The 13,875-nt window shown below is 57.6% G+C and overlaps 1 protein-coding gene and 1 long non-coding RNA gene across 9 annotated transcripts in view; one reads left to right on the top strand and one right to left on the bottom strand.

The window, feature by feature from the left end:
• Positions 1–13,875, top strand: part of Hpcal1 (hippocalcin like 1) — a 91,320-nt gene that overhangs the window by 36,426 nt on the left and 41,019 nt on the right. The gene's annotated exons all lie outside the window — the stretch shown is intronic.
• Positions 4,253–9,351, bottom strand: LOC120884984 (uncharacterized). 5 transcript variants are annotated; one of them, XR_013429260.1, is made up of 9 exons: positions 9,241–9,347; positions 8,857–8,976; positions 8,618–8,753; positions 7,643–7,729; positions 7,476–7,567; positions 6,987–7,273; positions 5,997–6,900; positions 4,581–4,873; positions 4,253–4,408 (listed from the first exon to the last, which is right to left on the bottom strand). It is a non-coding gene; the product is annotated as an uncharacterized LOC120884984 (long non-coding RNA). The 5 variants fall into 5 exon arrangements; XR_013429259.1 differs by having other exon boundaries at positions 5,997–7,273; positions 9,233–9,351; XR_013429258.1 differs by having other exon boundaries at positions 5,997–7,273.

Here is a 13,875-nt window from a genome sequence, read left to right as displayed (position 1 = left end):
CACAGACTCCTGGGTGGAAGCTGGGTGTCCACCTGGGGGACAGCAGTGCCCCGGAGCCAGCCCAGGCATCTGTTGGCCAACTTCCACATAGGACACTGCTGCTGTGCCCAGGGTCTATTTTTCCAGTTTTGGAACTTGAAGGTTTCTCAAAGTCTGAAGCAATTTCAGGTGGACGTGGCTTCAGGTGGGACCTCCGGTGAGTGGCTTTTTGATCTGTCCCTGCTTGGCCTGCCGGGCTGTGCTGGCCAGTACCAGGTCAGAGGTGTGCGCTGGGACCAGACGGAACTGAACTTCAGACCAGAGACGCGAAGCTGTCTGTGGCAGAGAGGCTTATGGCAGGCTTAGAGGCTTATGGCTTCCAGAGTTCCTCTGCTGTTCTCGTTGGTGGGGCGCCCGGGGTGGGCATGGGGGAAGAGACTGGAGCAGAGGAGAGGGGTCCATCTGCAGGGCCGGTCACAGGATGGCCGCTCTTCCCGAGAAGTGCTTCCAGAAGGGGGCTTCCTCTGCAGCCGTGCCAGTCGTCAGGAATGCTCAAGGGCTGGTCCCCGAGGGGCAGCGCCACAGCACACTCATCAACCTTGCGGCTTTGATCTCCCGCTCAGAGGACCAGGGGACACGGCTTTGATGTTCAATCTCACTTCGCCGTCACGGGGCAAGGAGGGCCGTCTGTAAGGGTGCGTGCTGGCTCCCAGCCGAGGATCCATTATGCAGCGGAGCCAGACGCCAGGCCTCGTGTGGTGGGCCGGGTGCAAGGGGAGCCCACGGTGCACCAGGTGCTTTGGGATTAGCGCGAGGCCCGCTTCTCCGGGAAGCGAGAAGGGCCAATCTGTTGAGCGATGCACCGGGCAGTGTTTTGGAAGCTGTGCATTGTCTTCATGGAGTGGCAGGGTGGCTTCTTGGATGTCACTCTTCAGGTCCTGAAATGGAGCCCGTGCAAAGAAATGGAGAAAAGCGATCAGGGCTGCGCAGCTGCTATTGTACCATCTGGTGGCTCAGAAATATTTTATAATCAAATGAGTAAGACAGCTTCTCGCACTCCACACACGCACTCCCCTCCCTCCCTCTCTCTCAGGCACCAGGGAAGCCTCTTCCCCAGGGGCCAAGACACCAGCCTCTCGGTGACCTGGGCAGCTCTCTGGAGTCCCCCGGTGCTTGGTTCATTCCTTGTGAGGTGGGTGCTGCCTCGCTGTGCCGCTGTGTGAGGCTGATATCCAGTCGTGTCCTCTGGGATACTATTTATTATCTGTCTCAGAAAGACTTAAAAATTGTGCACTTTTTTTGCTTTTCTGGATGTTAATGTAATGTGCGTATGTTTGCCGCCGAGTATTTAGAAACTACAAAGACACTGGAAAACCAGTGAATAATTCATAACCCCCCACCCCCACCGGAGGGGCAACCACTGAGAACATTTGCCGTAATTTGGAAGGTTTCCTAAGTAGCCCGAGCACACAGATGGTCTGCGTATCCGAACCACAAGGAAGAGATGGAAGTTTGAGTCTGTGGGGCACGGCTGAATGTGTGTGTGGGTGTGTGTGAAGGGTCAGGCCTCACGTCGGTGCGTGTCTGTGTGTGTTCCTGTGATGTCTTGAGGTCTCCAGACCTCCCTGGTTCAGAGCTGGGCCAGCGGCTTCCCAGGTAGGCCCTGGCCCCTTCTTCGGGAGGTGTGGGCAAGTGGGAGGACACCGTGGAGCAGTGCCTGGTGCTGGGGTCCGTGGGGGGCAACGGCACCTTCCCGAGTGACTTTCTCAGAGTGCTCTAGACAACGTGGCCTCTGCCGACATCAGGCCAGGAGGCTCTGGGGATGTGGCGGGAGAAATCCCTGTCCCAGAACTGGGAGGAGCGGAAGGAGACAGACCCAACCTGCCGCCGGTCCCCAGAGCCCACATGCCCGACCGGGGCTGGGCTTGGAGGCTTGCCCCAGCTCACCCACTTTGTGGAGGCATTTAACTAAAACAGTCCTTCAGGCAAATGGAAGCTCCTGGAGGGCACAGTACCAAGAACCAGGGAGGGTGGGATGACCGGTGTCCAGCGGGGGTCACTGGCCAACCAAGCCGAGGCCCACAGACCTGGGCTGGTGTTGATTTTTGTGTGGGGGGTTCTGTTAGTGCCCCGGGCTGCACATACTCTCTCCCCTGAGAGGGTGAAGTGCAGGCAGGATGCTTCTCACTCCTTCCCCCTCTCCCTCCTTCACTCCCCTCTGGACGGCTCAGACCCTCCTTGAGTCACAGAGTTTAGGCCTCTGTCCCTCCCTCTGCCCAGGCTGGTTTCTGAAGGGCTCTTCTTTGCACCGTTTTCACATCTAGGGGACAGAGTGCTCCCAGAGAAGCCCAGGGATTGCGTTACTGGAATCCAGAAGTCTCCAGAACACGCCACACTCAGGGGCTGGCCAGGGTTGATGCTGTTCACTTGAGTTCAGCCAGATGTGGGGTCAGCCTCAGGCGATGTGTCCAGCTCCAAGAGCTCTGGGGCCCTATTCAGAACATCTTGCTCGTCTGTCTACTGGCTTGGCCATTCTGCCGCCCCTTGTTCCTCTGAGCACCTCTGAAGGCTGGGCAGAGCCTGCTGCAGGAACCACGGGGTCAGGTGGGTGGGGAAGCTTGCCCCACAGCTAGTGACTGACGCAGGTCACAGGGATTTCACTAGGATGCAAAATGTGCCTTCCAAAGCCCAATGGCGGTCATCAGCCGCAAGATGCTGCCCCAGGTGTGGTCCACGGGCAGGAAGGCAAGCAGATTTGAAATGGCTACACCTACTTACCTGTGTTGAAAGCGCCTCTTGCCACCCTGGGGGTCCAGGATCTGATCGGGGGTGTCAATCTCCAGCAATTGCCTGCTGCTCTTCCTTAAGGGCCCTTTAACAATCTCTGGGTCCTTATAGAAGCCCCTGTCCCCTTCCATGTTGATTTATTGATCTTTGTGGTACCGGGGGATTGAATCCAGGGGCACCCCACCACTGAGCCATATCTCCAGCCCTTTTTTAAATGTCTTGCTGAGGCTGTCCTTGAACTGGCAATACTCTTGCCTCAGCCTCCCAGTTGCTGGGATCACAGGTGCTCACCTCCCTGCTGGGACTGTCATCCCTTTCCTTGACACTTTTCTGACTTTTTCCCTGGGGAGGCTGGGGCTTTCCCAGGCCTCTTTCATGTCACTCCCAGTGGTGCCTGGCGCAGAGCATGGGCCGAATTGCTTTAGCAGTTCAGCTTCCAAACCCTTCATCTTTGTATCCTGTGCTTTCAGATGAAGTCAGGATTAGCCAGCGGTGTTTCAGCCTTGAGAGGGAGTGGTCTGAGGAGGGCGGGGAGGGGTGTGGCAGTGGGACCACTCCAGCCCCCCAGTTAAAGAAGGAAAGTGTCCTGATCCGTCAGTGGCAAGCTTGCTCTTAGTCATGCTTTTGTCCCGTTGGTAGGTGCCCCCGTGAGCCTGGCCTGTGCTGGGGATGTACAGGGCAGGTCCGAACCCCCAGAGTTTGAACACTCAGGCAGTAACGCCGAGTTTCTTGGAAGCCCGTGGACTGTGGCCTTCTCCGGGCACGTGTCAGCGTGTGTGTGGCGTGATGTTGCTGGTACCCCTTTGGCCCAGCAGCCAGCGTCCTTTCCCAAGCATGGCTCCAGGCCCCCGCTGCTGGCCCACAGAGGTCCCTGGGGGTACCCGTGAGAATTCCAACCGCTGGTCGACACACACTGGACTCCTGGTCACTTTCTGCTTTCTGCTGTCCCCTCACACATTTCCTTCTTACTCAGCTTCGTCACTTTGGATCACCGTCTTGGCTGCTGGCTGCTGTGCACTGCTGGCCACTGCAGAGGAGTGTTTCTGAATTTCTTCCCATTATTACTAGGCAGGAATGGAATGTGAATTCTTAAAACATTATATCATATTTTTCTCCACTATAAAAATAATCCATGCTCATTAGAATGTCTCGAAAATACTAAGTGATAAAGAGGAGGCAGAAAAACAAAGATATTTTGTCACATTTGCCTAAGTGACCTCTGTTACATTTGCTTGTTCATGGAAATACCACTTTCCTGGTATCATGAGCCCTGGCGTAAAGTTGGTGATTGATTCATAGTATTAAAAAGCGGTCACTAAAGTCATGTAGGCATAGTTAGCATTTAAAAAATTTTTTTAGTTTTTTTAGATGGACACAATACCTTTATTTATTTATTTATATTCAGTGCTGAGGATCAAACCCAGTGCCTCACGCATGCCAGACTCGTGTGCTACTGCTGAGCCACAACCCAGCCCCGTAATTAGCATTTTTAACATAAAACCTTTTAATGTAAAATATGCATTGTTCCCCCATCTCTTCATTGAGGGTCAGACCTCTCTTGGTCCCAGCCTACTGACTGGCGGCTGTGCTGGTGTGGTGATTTGATCTTCAATGCATTTTCTGAGATCACCAGGGTCTGTTTCTGTCAAGTGAAGTAGGAAGTAACATCAAATACTTGAAGATTTTCATACCCCTCTGATATTATTACACCTAACTGAACAGCCGTCTTTCCCAGACTTTCCATTCTGTCTCATTAAAACAAAACAGCTGAGTCTCGGAGAGCCCCCAGCCCGAGGGTCCAGCCTTCTCTGTACCTCTCAGAAGGGCGAGGCCGCCCCGGAGTCCTGGGGAAGACTAGGAGGCAGTTCACCGGTGCTTCTTCTCTCTCCTCTCTCCACCCATTTCTAAATGCGGAGCATTCCGTGTTGTCGCCTCTGACTACGTGAAGAAGTCGCGTCCTGTTGCCTATTCCAGGCTGAAGCTTTTAAACACACAAGGGCCAGCACCGTACTTAGTGGTTAAGGCTGAACGCACTCTCCCTGGGGTCAGAAGGAGAGGTGGATGTCTGCTCCTGCCACTCCTGTCCCACGTTGCCCTGGAGGTTCAGCTAGAGAAAAAGAAAGGACGCGCTTCAAGACTGGGTGGTGGGAGTACGGACATCTAGTAGCAGACCAATATAGAATATGTATAATACATATATATAATGACTATAATAATAAACATAAAACACGTGTTCAGGGAGGTTGTGGAGTATAACCCATGTGGAAAAACAAATTGCCATGAATAATCTGAAAGGACATTAAAGCGATTCCATTTATGTACACATCAGAAAGCACAAGAAGCTTAGGAATAGGTCCTAATAAAAGAAGTGGGAGGCTATAATCTGCGTGTGGGTGGCTGCATTTACCTCTCCCCCTGTGGAGCCTGAACTCCAGGGGTCAGGAGAGGCCAGCCCCCGTCTCAGGCCCTCCAGGTTGTGCAGGGAGGGACATCAGAGCCTTACTCCCCCAGCAGGGCCGCGTTTGGGGTCTCTCTCAGTTCTGCCCCGGAGTTCTGATGATTGAACCCCAGGACCTTGGACATGCTAGGCAAGTGCTCTACCGCTGAGCGACACCCCAGCCACCCGTTTAGCATTTTTATTATGAGACAGAGTACTGCTAAGTCTCCCAGGTTGACCTCCAACTCCCCAGTGGCTGGAATCACAGGCAGGTGCCACCGCGTCCAGGAACCTTGTGACCCTTCTGTGCTGACATTTTTTCAGGAAATGGAGCTTTTGTTGGCCAGGTGAAGCTGAGAGAGAGTTAGGCCCCAGGGCCCCGGCCGGTGGATGAACAGTGAGGGGGCCGATCTCAGTCTCCAGTCGTTTGTGGGAGGACCTTGGAAAGGCCGCCTCGCCTCTGCACCTGGGTTTCCTCATCTGTCAAGTAGTCTGTATTTCTGCCCTGCTGGCCTCAAAGAGAACCCACAGGAGTCTGTGCGAGTGGGTTGTGTGGGGCCTCCTACCAGCATTCCCGACACCTAGGACATCTTAACACCAACAGCCACAAGAAGAGTGTGATCTCATGAGAGGGATGTTTCTCTGAAGGTGTCCTACCATGGGAAAAGGCCCCGACACTGTCCTTCATCGGCACTTTGAGCTGCGGTCCAGGGCCAGTGCACCATCTGCAGCCTGGGGTGGGGACCCTGGGAGGCTCAGGCCCTGTTAGAGAAGCCAGGGCTGAAATCATCACCTTTCCAAGCAGGTCGGATTCAGAGAAGGTTTCTTTTCTCAACTGTTTATTGTAGGAAAGTTTCAAATGCTCACAGATGCAGCAGGAACAGTAAAATGAACGCTGGCAGAAGTGAAAGTAACCGAGGGTTTGCCTGGGGTGGTTGAAATGGGCCTGAAGGGGAAGGAGCTGCTACAAACCAGGATGGACTAGCAAGTGACCCGCCGCTTCCCTCTGGTCAGACCACAGCTCTCAACTATAGGCGCCCGGCCAAATCTGTGCACCCACTGCCCCCACCCCGCCTGCTCCTGCAAATAAAGTCTTCTTGGCACATCCACCATTTGCCCCCTTGTCTCTGGCCACTCTTTGCGTAGGCAGAGTCGTAGTTGAGATAGAGACCCCACGGCTGCAAGCCAAGACCCTTCCTCCCTGCCCTTTCTGGAAGGCCTGCGGCCTCCTGATCCAGAAGGTAGAAGGCTGAATCCCTGGGGACTGGCTTTCTGCTAAGTGCCCTCACTTGAGTCCCTTTGCTATGGTTTGAAGTGACATCTGTCCTGCCCTGGGCCTGCATTCCTTCCTGGTGGCTCTCCCCACCAGCCGCACTGCATTCCTACTGGGGAGGCCCTAGTCATAACTTCCCAAGCTGGCCCTCCCTCAGGCTGCGGCTCACAGACCTTCCTTCCCACCGGCTCCAGCTCTGCCCTTGAGCCCCGGGGCCAACATCCCTCTCTGTTCCACAGATACTTTCTGAGGCCTCCTCTGTGTCAGGCAGTTTAAGAAGCTTCCTGGGATTCTTCCTGGGATTCTTCCTGGGATTCAGCCCGTGGGTCGACCCCGTGTTGGACCTCATGGTGCATCTTCTGCTTTGCAAACGACGGTCACCTCATTGACCCTTCAGTTCCACAAGCCCACTCAACATTAGATGCTGCAGAGAGGAAGACAGGGCCCCTACATCCAGGGAGTGTGCGGACCAGCGAAGGACAGGAAGGAAAGTGAGCATGTGCACAACACCTCAAGGCTCCAGGGACAACGGTGGGCTCTTGCCAGGGCAGGAGAGGGGATGTTGGAGCTGAGAGTTTGCCAGGTCAGCCACAGAATGAACTGATCATTAAAAAGAAAGCAGGGAACTGGGGTTCAGGAGCAACTGTTCCTGGAGACTGGACTGCAGGGGCACTCAGGAGTGGCCGGGAAGGTCAACAGTTGTGCAGTGTCCCTTGTTTTCTGCTTCCTGCTCCGGGCTCAGGCAGCTGCCCCTCACAGGCATTTGAAGATCGGCCTCCACAGATGCACACGGTCTCCTTCACAGGTAAAGGATGACCTCATTAAGGCTCCTTTGACTCTGGCCGAGAAGAGAATAGTTCCCTCCCTGCTTCCCGCCCTCCTTCCTCCGTGGGAGAAAAGGCACCTTGTGCTCCCACTCCCTGCACCTGGCCATGCGTGTGCCAACCAACTGGCAATAGCTTCAGCGGTAACAATGACCAACACCTATAAAACGCTCACCTGTGCCAGGCCCGTTTATTCATCCATCATTCACGTATTCACATGTCATTCATTAGCTCGGATTCCAGCACCAACCTGGAAACAGGTATTTTCTGTTTTATGCATAAACTTCTGCCCAGCAAGATCAGGCAGCTTCATTAAGGACAGCTCCTAAGCCTTACGCTCACCTGGAAGGGGAGACAGGACCAGTCTGGGGTGACTCAGGCCCCGTGGAGGCCAGCCCCTCCTTGCCCAGGGTGTCCTTGGAGGAGGCCCTGTGTGTTTGAGGGACAGGGAAATGACTTTGAACTGGACCTTGAAGGCCAGTCTGAGGCAGTAGCAAGAGGGACAGCCTGAGGGGGGATGCCCTGGGAGGGCTGCTCTGAGCTGGGTGCCGCTGGGTGTCCTACCCAGTGCCCCTTTGTGTCCCACAGCCTCTGTGAGGTACGGTTTCCCTGAATTGCAGCGAGGGACCAGCTCAGGAACGTCCAGTAATTGGCCCAGGTGTAAGGGAGGAGGGGGACCAGGTCTGGCTGACTGCACAGCCAAGCCCTGGGCCCCCCACATCACAGCACACGGCCTGCCATGGGGCCCGAGTCCTGAGAGGCCCTGCCCTGGTGTTCCAGCCTCTGCTGCCCACCTGCCTCCAGCTGCTCCACCCTGGGCTCCTGGGCTCCCCTGGCAGACTCCTTTCCCTTGGACCCTGTGGGCTGTCTGTCCCCCAAACCTGGCTGCATGTACGCCCCTGCCCCTACCAAGAGCTTGCGCCGTGTGTTTAGGAAACGGCTGAAGGTCAAGAGCACTGAGATGGAGCCCTGTGCAGGACACGCCAGGCCAGGCCAGCAGCTGCAGGTGACAGCCACATGGCGAAGCTTGCCTACCCCGGCCCACCAGGGGATCAGCTGTTTCGGGGTTCATTTTCCCCACACACGTGTTTCCTCATAGCTTGCAGCGTCTGCTTCTCCGTCAGCAGTGCGAGCTGTGACGCGCGGCCTGCACCTGGCCCGGGGAAGCCTTGCAGGTGCTGATAAACCCTGCCAGATGGAGGCCGAGGGGGCGGGCCCCAGCCCCGGGCACTGGATGAATCCCACCCCGCTGGGGGTTGAACCGTGGCTGAGCACCGCCCCCTCCTCTGAGGAGTCTTAGAGCAGGGCGCTTCCTACCTTCATCAGATCGCCCTGAATTGACATCTGCTGCACAAAGCAGAGACGGGAAATTCAAGAGACCGTGTTTTCCCTGCCGTCACCCTGACAGTCACAGCAGCACAACTGTCTTCCTGTTATGAAACAGCAGCCGCTTCTTCAGGCAGAAAAGGTTGTGTCGCAACAGGGAAGAGTGTTAGGGAGCAGCAGGGGGGTCCGCCCTCCCCCAGGGCCGCCCCCCCCCCAGGCCCTTCTGCCACCTGAGCCTGGTGCCTGTCCTCTCTCAGGTGAAGGGTGCAGAAGGCCCACCTCGAAGTCACTTGGGTGTGTCCTCCCAGTAGCAGAAGGGGGAGGCCTCCCTCCTGCAGCCTGAGGAGTGGCTGGAGAAGGGGAATGTAGAGCTCTGGTTTATGGCTACAAACGCGACCGGGTTACCGCAGGAGTGTGGTCGCCTGTTAGTACACAGGGGACAGGTGCTGAGACCCTGGACCAACCCTGTTATTTAACAGAGCACACGGAAGGAAACAAGAAACAGGCAGAGAAGCCCTTCCTTGAAACCAGAAATTCCTGGTGACCATGATCGAGGGCAGGTGGGGGCCAGGAGAGGCGGAGCCAACCTCAAGGCTCTCTGGATACCTGGTCACCTGGTGCCTTTCCGCTGTCCCTCTGAAGTCCCTGCAGGCCAGTGGTTCCGAAGCAGAGTTCCAGAAGCGGTTCCCAGGGGAAGTGCCTGAGGCCCCACCTCTTGGCCTCCTCCCTCCCTCCCTCTCTGCACCTTGGACTTAATAATTGCCCTTTTGCTTGCCCCCTCCCCCCCCCCGTGGCGTCCGGCCAGTAGATCCACGGGTGGGTGCTGGGGTACGTGGAAGGACACGGGCAGACATGGGCCCTGTGGTCACAGAGTTCAGGCAGCCCTCACCTGGGTGACTTGACTTCCGTCCACCCAGTCTGGACTGGAGAGGCTGCCCTGGGACACCCGGCCCCTGGGCCGCCTGGGGCGTTGCACGTGGCGTGACCCAGGTGCTCATGCTGGTACCTGGGCCGTGGGACGGCTCTGTGGGAGGTTGTTCAGGGGCCACGGGAGGAGGGACGACCCAAGACCCAGTTCACCTGGTTTTCAGGGGATCATCATCGAATGAGGAGAGGTGGGAGTCGGCCGTGATTCCCTCTGTCCCTGTCATTCCCATCAGTTGTCCTCATTGCCTTCACATCATCGGGAGGAAGAAAGCCCAGTGAAGGGTCGGGAGGGCCCAGGCTATCTGGGGCGGAGCCAGTTGTGTTTGGGGACTTGAGGTGATGGCTTCCTGGAGCGGCCAGGGACCGAGAGTGGCAGGTGCTCCCACAGAGGGGGGTGGGGAGTGGCCACAAGCAGAGCCTCCAAGGCGCCTGAGTCCTGGCTGAGAGGCCTGAGTTCCTCAGGGTCCACTTCTGGGGACACACGCCCCAGGGAGCCTGGGGGCCAGGCTTTGCAAGGGAGGAGAGGACAGGGGAGTCTTCTGTACTGAGACGCCTCGTCCCCTTTCGAACCTCAGGAAAGGTGAGCCGCGGAGGCCCTGCCTGTCCTGATGTCGGCTTCTGCCAGTTGGCAGGCCCACTGGGGACCTGTCAGTCCCGAGCCTGTCTGCAGACAGGGATCCCATTTCTGCTGCCTCGGGAGAGACGTGACGGGAGGGAGGGCAGGAGCTGAGGAAAGGCCAGTTTGCTTATGGAGGGACACACCTGGCCCCGTCCCCAGCCTGGACGCTGAGGCGGGACCTGGTCCTGGCTCACAGAGGCGCTGGGTGATGACAGGGTTTGAGTGGGGCTTCAGCCCACTGTGGCCTGCGTTACTGGTCAGTGAGGTCAGAGAAGGACGTCATAACGGTGTGGCTGGGAAATGAGTCCCAGAGAGGGAAGGTGCTTTCCCCGAGTCTCACAGGTGCCCTCACTCGAGTCCATACTGCGTCTGAGTTTGTGTTTTGTTTCTGAAATGTGCTTTGAGAGGGAAGCACTTTCATTTTTATAAGTGCAGCAAAGGGCAGAGCAGTGGAGAGGGTCCCGGAGCCCTTCTTCTGAGGTCACTGTGACACCATGGCAAGGAGAGTATTTCTGGGTCCAGAGAGCTCTGAGCGAGGCTGGGCGGGAGTCCCGGGGGAGGTGAGTGGAGCCTGCCCCCCAGCACCTGCTTCGGTTGCCCCGATGCCTTTATTGGCTGCTGGTGGAGCTTCTAGAATGAACCGCTGTGACGTGTCCAACACACTCCCACCTGCTGCCCCTACCCGGGGGGAGTGTGTAGGTGATGGACTGGCTCCTCTGACAGATGGGGCCACGGCCTCCTCCAGGGGCTGGTGGGCTCAGTGCCGATGCCCGGTCTTCCCACACCCACTGCCTGAAGCCTCCAGGGAGGGACCGGGGTCCGAATTAGAAACCGGCTCCGCGGTCAGCTCTGCGTCAGCCACAGTTTGGGCTCCTCTGGTGGCAGGACGGGAAAGGCTGTGGAGCCAGCCTCCTTGGGATCTTGCCCCTTGGGCTGTGACGAGGACAAGCTGTTTCCTGTCCCTGCATGGTGGTCTGTAGGCAGAGCTGCTGCCCCTTCTGATGTGCCGGCCATCGGGGCCACCCGGGTACTGGAGTGTCGAGTGGCTGAAGTCTGGCTCACAGCCTCCTCAGTGCCGTCTTTACTGGACTTGTCAAGTGACTGGCAGGGTGAGGCCACTCAGGGTGCCCAGGGTGTAGGACAGCCCTGCTGGGAGCCTGGCCAGGACCACAGGCTGCATGAGGGCCTCAAGGCCTCCATTTGGGAAGAGCTTGTGGTGACCCCAGATGGTCTTGTGCCCTGCAGGGTCCACAGGCTCCTGTCAGGAGGCTAGAGGGCCCAGCATGGGCGTCCTGCCTGAGGTGCCCATGTGGGAGCTGGGCCTGGAGCCCACAGGGCCCCACAGGGGCCTGCAGCAACCTTTCTGAGTAGAAAGGGGTGGCCTAGGCCTGAACGTGGGGACAAGGGTGACGCCCTTCTCTCTGGGTGCAGGAGCAGCTGCGAGGGCCAGGGGACAGAGCTGGGATGTGGGGTGCCCCCCGACTCCTGCCCTCCCTCCCGACTTCTGCCTCCTTTCTCACCTGTTCCCCCTGGAGGGCATGAGAGCCCCGAGGTGGCCCCATTCCAGTCCTGCTTGGGGGGCTGCGTGGCCTGGGACTTTCCTGGGCTGGGGGCAGCCAGCCGCTGGGAGTGGGCAGCTCCCTCAGAGTGTGAGGACCAGGATGTCCTGTGGGTTAGGAGGGCGCCGGAGAACTGCGCAGTGACTGTGACACCACAGGGTGACGCGATAGGAAGGACGCCAGAGTGAAGACCCTGGACGTGGCCCTGAGGCCCTCTGTGAAGGCCAGAGGCGACTTTTCCGGCGTGTGGTCACCTGAAGATAACTGTCTCTGAACATGCTACTGTTTCTGACAGATGTTTATTATGCGGTTGGTGAGCAGGCGGTGGTGACGTTGAAGGGTGGGGGCTGTTGACGTGTGTGTGTCTGCCCGGGGCTTTGTGCCTGCTAGGCAGGTGCCTGCCACGGAGCTACACCCCCAGCCCTTTTTATTTTGAGGTAAGTTCTCGATGAGCTGCTGAGCCTGGCCTCAAACTTGTGATCCTCCTGCCTCAGCCTCCCAAGCAGCTCGGATGATAGTGCATACCACAGCATCCAGCTTTATTGACATTTTTAAAACTAAAATCTTCTTATTATGGATAATTTATAACCATCAGAAAGTAACCTGTAAAGCAACATCTTAATAAAAACTGCCATAGCCCCGTGTGTTGGTTTAGACGTGAATTTTAGGCTCCCTGGCAAACATGGATCACAAGAGCTGGAAATGCCCTTCTCCCATACCACAGTGCCCTGACTCGTGCTCCCAGGAAACCCTTGGAACTGATGTCACAGCAAGCCCTGTGCCGAAGGGGAGGGGCCCACGAAGCCTCAGGAAAGAGTTGTGGACTGCCGCTGCCGCCCGCCCGGCTAGGAGCAGCCCACCCTGGTCAGAGCAGCCTGGGGTCCCCGTTGCTTGTGATCTTTAGCTTACCTGCCCTGGGCCTGGAGCCTGGGTGCGTAACACTTGTGCCTGTTTGTGCATGCTCGTGTATGAGTGTGTGTGCTCTCACAGGCGTGATTTGTGTACCAGACTAGGCTCCCTGAGGACAGGCACTTCCCCCATGTCCCCAGCACCCAGGGCAATGTGCAGGCCCTCGGTGCTGCTGAGCAGCAGCCCTGGGTTCCTGGCCACTTCATAGCTCAGGTCTGCCCCCAGCAGCACACCTCCTGGGGTGGCCTCCTCTCTGTCTCTTCCTGGCCCCGGGTTCCTGGGGGCCCTGCTGCCCTGGCCGTCCAGGGGCAGCCGGCCCAGGCTCAAGGTCAGCGCGTGCATGTGAGCCCAGACGGGTAAATGTGTTTACTGAGCTGTCTCCACCGCCTGCACCGGCAGCTCGGATATGACATTTCAGGAATTGAATTACCGACATTTCAGAACTTGCGGAATCCAGGAATAGATTATTTGATTATATCGTTGGAAGTCACCGCCACAACTGGCTGGGTTTCCTGAGCCCACAGCTAAGCCGAGCGGGGAGACAGCAGGGGAATGCCGTAATGGCTTGTTCCCAGCACATCTCCCAAGCTGGTGGCAGCAGTGCTTTTCCCTGGACGGGGGAAGCCCCCGGGCTCACCGAGGCTCCTGGCCGGGCCTGCTGGCACTGCCTCCTGCCAGGCGAGCGTGGCTCTGCCTGCGCCCGTCACACGTGCGCTCCCTCAGACTGGAAACGCCATTTGCCAACAGTGTGGCAGCAGTTGGAGGTGCCTCCCTCCACCCGGGAGCCAGGGAGCAGAAAGCCAGTCGGTTCTGCCAGGAAGTCACACACGCCTGTGGCCCAGTTTCTGTGCCCGTCTTGCTTTCGAGAGGTTGTCAACCTTGGCACTCACACATCCAGCAGAGCCTGGCAGCCCCGTGGCAGTGGCTCTCCGCATCTTCGCTGGCCTGATGGTTTCTGCAGGGCCTCGGGGTGCTCCTCCAGGTCCTGCAGGGGCCTCAGCCTCTCTAGCCCACGGCAGTTGTTGGGATGGGAGCCGGGCAAGGTGTGCCGCTGAGCAGGAGCCCTGGCTTCCTGGCTGCTTCTCAGCTCAGGCCCACTGGGTGGCCATCACCTGCACCTGCCAAGAGCAAGTTCAAGAGCAGCAACACACCACTGCCTCCCGCGGGCTCTCCACACCCACACTGGTTCTGAAGGGCTCAGGGGTGGCCCAGGTACAGCAGGAGGCCTGGGAGGG

This window comes from Ictidomys tridecemlineatus, chromosome 12 (assembly GCF_052094955.1).
Source record: "Ictidomys tridecemlineatus isolate mIctTri1 chromosome 12, mIctTri1.hap1, whole genome shotgun sequence".
Taxonomy (NCBI): Eukaryota; Metazoa; Chordata; class Mammalia; order Rodentia; family Sciuridae; genus Ictidomys; species Ictidomys tridecemlineatus.
The sequence above is the reverse complement of the archived record's forward strand: the minus strand, read 5'-3'. Positions and strand labels throughout refer to the sequence as shown.